The sequence below is a fragment of the Passer montanus genome, unplaced genomic scaffold (genome assembly GCF_014805655.1).
Source record: "Passer montanus isolate IOZ18808 unplaced genomic scaffold, ASM1480565v1 scaffold5, whole genome shotgun sequence".
Classification (NCBI taxonomy): Eukaryota; Metazoa; Chordata; class Aves; order Passeriformes; family Passeridae; genus Passer; species Passer montanus.
Window position 1 is genome coordinate 6521663 of NW_024369929.1, and position 6754 is coordinate 6528416.

A 6754-nucleotide genomic window follows, 5' to 3' on the forward strand; every position below is an offset into this window, starting at 1 on the left:
CAATTGGAAAGGAAATGTCATTTCCCCACAGACAATTTGCTCTCCACAATCCCAGAGAACTCCACAGCTAACCCACAGAGAAACAAAACATCTTCTCTACCTATTTTAAGACCACCTTTCATAGTACTTTAACTGTGAAATCTCACAGTATCTTTCTTCTTCTCATCTCAATGTAAATAAGTGGATGAGACTCTTCAAGAAAATGAGGAAATCTCATACTGAAGGAAGAGGAGGTATCTGTGTCCCAGTATGTGGTTCTGCTGGGATTTGCAGAGCCTAAATCAGAAGAGTGCTCATGGGAACTATGCAGCACAATTCCCAGATCCTCAGTCATAAGGGAATCAGAGAATACAGCTGCAGAGAAGCTCATGAGGTCATGCACTCCATTTCCTATCTCTCAGAGTTTTATTTCTACATAATTCATAGCTTTTACCAAAAGACCAGTTTTGGTCCTGGATCCCTTTCATTACAGGGGTTGTGTTCAATTCCCTTTGGGATTTTGAATTTAAGTGCAGTATATACCAAAGAGCACAGATACTGTATCCCACCTTATCACTCTGCACCTTTATTTTAGGAATCGGCTTCTTCCCTTACACTTGTCTTTTTCAGAACAGAAGTTTCATATACTGTTGAAAAATAATGACTTTACAAAGGGAGGATCGATACTATTCTTAGTCTCTGAGCATGTATCTTTATATCTTTCATATTCCAATCAGTCAATCCTCTCCCAAGACTGAGCAACAACAGTGCAAACCCCAGTGCTTCATATTCTACAAGGAATGCCAGGTCATTTTCCCCATGAATACGATATGGAGTGACAGCCTGAACTGCAGGAAGCTGCATTTCCCACTGCCCATCCATCCCCCAATGTTGCCGTGCAGAAGGTCCCTTGCTTGTGTTCTTTTAATGCAGCTACCCAAAAGAAAAATCTCGATTTTGAATGAAACAGAGACTCGAGGGAGTTTAAACACAATATCAAAGGGTGGGGTGCAAGCTGACTAAATCCTGTGCCCTGCTGCAGGAGCTCTGCTCTGTTGGCTGGTGTGTTTCCCAGGCACAGGCAGGAGCTCTGTGCCCTCTGCACCTCTGTGCCCTGCAGCAGGCTGGCACCCACATGCAGGGCAAGGAGAGCCCTGACAGGCACCACAGGGCAAGTGCTCTGCTGGGGATGGGCTGCTGGGCAGGAATCACGGAACCAAGCAGTTCTCAAATCAATTTTGGATATTTTAATAGAGGACAGCATTTGCACATGAAACCCAACAGTCTGTTTCAGCCACAGCAAATGTACTTCTGTCAGAATGGAGCAGAGTGGTCAGTGGGCTTTGAGGCTTCCTTCTGGAGGAGGTGGCACAGGGGCAAAACACCAGAGAAATTGTGTTCAGCTGGTTCCCAGCCACAGCAAAGTGCTTTAAATATTCATGTTTTTCCTGGCTATTCCCGTAAAGCAGATGAGCACAAACAAAAGCAACACAAAGGGCCTCCCTTAATGAGGGTCTGTTTGTTTCCTACAGCCAGCTGTCTGACTTTATTGAGCCTGACATTAGGTAGACTCATTCAGTGAGCAAGAGAGGAGGAAACAAGGCAGTCAGATAAAGCAATTGCATGTATTTTTTCACAGTCAATCTTTTCTGATAATGACTGCATTGATAATAAATTGAAGAGAATCTGGAAGCAATATTTCCTAGTTGCAGAATTGTTTATTTCTCAGCTGTCACCACAGATGCAGGTCACCTAAAATCTGCTTAGATCTCAATCTGTTGGTGAACACTAAAGAATTCCCCAGGCCTGAGAATCTTGCATTAATTCTGCCACTTGTCCATGAAAATGTTGTATACTCATCATTCATCCAATCAGCTTTAAAAGCTTCCAGATGATGATGGTGAGAAGGAGGTCACTGTGCCCAGGGTCTGGTGAACCAGGGCATTGGCATTCACGGTTAGTTTGTACTCAGCAGTGCTGGCACCCTGCACACACTGCTGTTCATCACCCGCATGAAGCAGATTGCTTAGAGATCTGATGTGGTTTTGTGCTATAACAGTTCACGGGACGCTGCATTCAGGAGCAGGAAAAACAGAGACATTGGCAGGAGCTGCTGTGGAGGCTCCCCCCACCCTTTGGCTGGTGGGCAATGCCAGGCAGCACAGTCACTCTATTGCCTCCCTGCATTTTCCCTGCATGCTTTTACACTGCTTGAGGGGAAAAAAAATAATAAAAAAAAAAGAAGAACAAGAAGAAATAAAAGTGTCATTAATGTGTTAACTCGTTTGAACATAAGAATAAGCCCTCAAAAGAGTCTCCTTAAAATACTGTTCTGCAGAACCAATTGCTCTGTGGCTGCTGATGAAAGCTCCAGTTAAGCTCTCTCTGCCTTCACAATCCAAATGTGCTGGTTCATCCAGGTGAACTACTGGGACATCTTAAATGCACCACAGGGAAGTTTATGGCATCTCTCTGAGCCTGGAATAAAGTCAAGAGCACTTTTACTGAACCTGGGCCTGGTTACCTCCTGTTTAAGTTGCCCTCCTTTTTTGCAGAGCACTGATCTCATATGCACTTGTGGAAAAGTCTGAAGTGCCTGACAGACGGGGAATGGAAGTTTGATTGTCATGGGCAGACAGAAGTGCTCAGCAGCTGTGACAAAGCCAGCCAGCAGGAGTGGTTATGCCACCTGCCAAGAGCTGGGGTCCTTTCCAGCACTAGAGATTCATGGGGTGTGAGAGATCATCTCCATGATGAGAAAGACTGAAGGCTTAAACAAAGACATGTGATGACATTTACATAAAAATGCATTTTCTTTCATTTCATATACATTTTTCATTAAAATGAGACAGCTGTACTTAATGTACTTAATTTTCTAGATATTTCCTATTCTATTTCTGTACCAATGAGAAAAATCCAATTGAAATATTATTTCCTTTCACTCTTCTGAAGCTTTCAAACTGACTCCATAATTAAATGAACAAGTCATAACAAGTTATTTTAATATTTGCACAACGGAAAGTGCTGTTTCCAAGGAGAAGCAGCAGGATCTTGCATGCTGAGAAGTCAGCAGAGACTCCAGCCTGCACACAGCCAGTGCTGCAAGGGCAGCAGTCCCCAGACACAGTGACTGAGGCACCTCAGGCTGCTCCTGTGGAGGACTCACTGGGCTGTCTGGACAGCTTGGAGTCAGAATGAATCACTGCAAGAGCACCCAAGGAGGTCTGGGTGTTCAGGAGGAGACTTGCACAAGGTTTTGCTTGTTGTTTGTCCACTGGTGCACACAGTCACTGCAGCACCCAGCTGTGCCATCACAGCAGTGTCAGAGAAGTCAACGGCCAGGTGGGTACCTCAATCACCTAGTGGCACAGGTCACAGCTCTGCCTGTGAGTTGCTGTCAGTGCCTGCTGCTTTGAAATTATGTGGTGCTTTGTAATGATTCCATTTGGTCTCATTTTTCCATGAGAGGGACTATTGGGGCTGCCTAGTCTGGCCTCTTGTGTATCTGACATCCCTAAATTGTGTGCCAGCACCCAGCCTATAATTTAATCAGGCCAAATACTTGCATCATATAGAATAAAAGAAAAATGTTGACACAAGAACTGTGCTCCAGAGAGTAAGTGATGCAATGGCAGGAATGAATTAGGTGTGACATATGAAGACATTTTCATGAGCTGAAGGTGAAAGCCACCTGCTACAGAGGAAGTGAAAAGCCTGATGTCTCCATCAGCTGAGTGGAGAGAATTCTCAGAGTTGGTGATTAAGTTTACCTCTGGACACATGAGTAGTTTGGCACACAAGATCTGCCAGAAAAACTAAAAAAGCATTGGCACCAAAATTCTGCATCCTTTTCCGGATGTTCAGATTGAGCCCAAACATTTGCTCTGCTTGGAACGTGACAAAGAAATCTCAGCAGGCTAATTTACTTGAAAATGTTTAAACCCATGCCAAGCTGATCAGCCCTCTGGATGACCCTTTGAATCTCCTTCCCCTGGCTAAAGCTGCCCTGAATTAAAGAAAAAGTTTAGATACCACAAGGGTACATAGAAGGGGTGGCTGTCAATGGCATTTGCCTTGTAATTGGTACAGGTGACATTTCAGTTTCTGAACCATCTACAAATCATTAATAAATCATAGTTTACTGCATTTTGCCAAGCACTTTTGGTGTAAGTTTTAAAAAGTACTCAAACAAAGACTGCTGCATATATCCTTCACACACCACTGAGGAGGAAACTGAGGTACAGATACATTCAATGCTTTTTTTCTCATTCACCCAACAAAATATTAACACTAGATGTGCCCTTGATATTGGTTGTAGGAGTTCCTACTGATGCACTGGTCTGTCAGTGGAGGTTTATCTGCTGGCCATGCATTTGTTTTCCTGTGGAGCTCACTGGGGCTGCAGAGGGCTTGAGTCACCAAAGCCATTGGTGTCACCCTCTGTGCACAGGGACAGCCAGGCATCCCAGACAGCAGAGGGGAGCATGAGGAGCATGACTCAGGCTGGAGCATCATCCAGGGGCAGTGATGCCATGGCAACTGTGCTTTAAGCACTGGCTTGGTCAGACCAGGCAGCCTTTAATTAATGGCTTGATTGTTGCTCCCTCCTTTCTTCCACGTGTAATATTTACTGCACGTCACTGGAACACTCCAAACACAGCAGAGGGCAGAGGCTACAGCTGGGCCAACCAGCACATGGGAGAGAGCCCAGATCTCCTTGATGAATCAGGGCTGGGTACAGCTGCTGGCTGCCTCAAGGAAGGGCAGTACCAAGGCAAGGGACACCAGCTGGATCTGCCTGGAGCCTGTATCCTCATGGAAGAACTGAGATTCACTGCCAGCACCTGTCAGCATTAACACTGAGAAAGCCCCTTCAGCATCAGAGCAAGGAAGCAAAACACACTTGGAATTAGAAGCTTCCAAGCATGCCCTCATGCTGGTCATGGGAGGAAGAGGCCAAGGTTTGTCCCCTCTCCTCACAAAGGGATGACTGACACCTACAACAAATAGGTAAATGTCTTCTGGAAGATGGACAGTAAGTCAGTGGCCTTTAGGAATCCAAAGACTATAGGCTAGAAATCAGTTCAAAACTGAGAACACAATGTTGAGGTTTTTCTACTGTTTCAGTATTAGGTGAAAGTCTATAATAGTAATCACCCAGGAAAAAAGGTTCAAAGCAAAAGACAATAGGAAGGCTAACATGCATGCTGGTAAATTTTAGCACTGATATTCTGAAATGCTTCCCCCCACCAACCCCACTCCTCAGATGCCATTAACCCTGTCTCAGAAGACACCCAGGGTTCAGGTTCCTGATGAACTTGCCTTATAAGGGAAAAATTACTGCACTAACCAGAAGAAATTCCTGAGGATAAGAGGTTTAAAGAGCTGAGGACTTATTTTGGCTCAGGGAGAAGCAGGACACATTTTTTTTCTCTAGAACATCATTTTCTCTTTAATAAGCTCTAGACAAAAACCTAAGTACAGAGAAGAAACATGACTTACAAAATGCGTTCTCCAATTAGAAGACAATTTCTTGCCCTGCGCTTCCTACCTGAGACACAGAGAGGTTTGATGCTAACAACTAACCTATTTACAGGGATTGCTCCCAGGCGGACACAGGGAAGAGCAAACCTCATTTCAAAATGACCAGTGCAGTTGTAATAAAGAAAGTGGAGCTTTTGTTTTGTTGACCTAATCCCATTTACACATGTAAACTGGGAGGAGAATAATGGTTTTAATTTGAACACACTTCAGACTGACTTGAAAGATTTAAGTGTCACACCACAGACTAATCAGGTTCATGCTCTTGTTAGGGGATGAAATAGTAAAATAAGCATGAATTGGTACTGTTTGTGGCCACAGATTGGCCTGAGTCTCCTGAAGCTCAGTGTGGAACAGAAATTGCCATTCAGGAGCACCTACACTGCTCTGTGTAATGGCACAGCTGAAATAACAGCAGCCTCATCCCCAAACCAGATGTAATCCCCCAAAGGAAACCCACAAGCAGGGAAGACTGAAATCTCTGTACAAAAATGCTGCTACTTTGCCAAGATCTGGGTTTATGAGGACTAGAGAGCCTGAGAATACAGACAACACAAAAGATCAACATGGATATACTGATGTAATAGCTGACACCCTAAAATGGAACTTTACAGACTGTCAGGGAAGCTAAGGCAGATTTCATACACAGATGATATGCTGGCAATAGGGATGATGAGGAGAAATCCTTGCAAGCAAAAAACATTTGCTAAGAGAATTCCTAATTAGTGGTTGCAGCTAGGAAAGGGACTAAATTACCAGGATGGGACTAAATTACCAGGATGATACTAAATTAACATGATGTTGTCCACTGGAAATAGGTATTGGGGTAATCAGTTTTGGAAAAATAAATTCACTTCTGAGCTAATCCTCACAGGTTTCACCTTCGAAATGTCATCTCTGAGTACATATTCTACTTGAGTTACTTGTGTGCTAGATTTAACATTCAACAACAGAGCCTGCCTGTTTACAGAACCAGGTCAGGAGCTGGTCACAGGACTACAGGATGTTACAAAAGGGACCTTGGGATATAGTCCAAGTGAGGATGAGTAATGGTACCTGCCTCTTCAGATGTGCGTCAAAACCAACCATCATTAAGAGGTTTGGACTGTTAAGATTTTCAGTGTTGTTAGATTTTAAGTTATTCAAGGACAGAGAGAGTTATGATTCATAAAAAGGCTTTTAAGAAGATGAGTCTAAGCCCTGCACAGGAACAGCTGATGTGGTGCTTTCACTC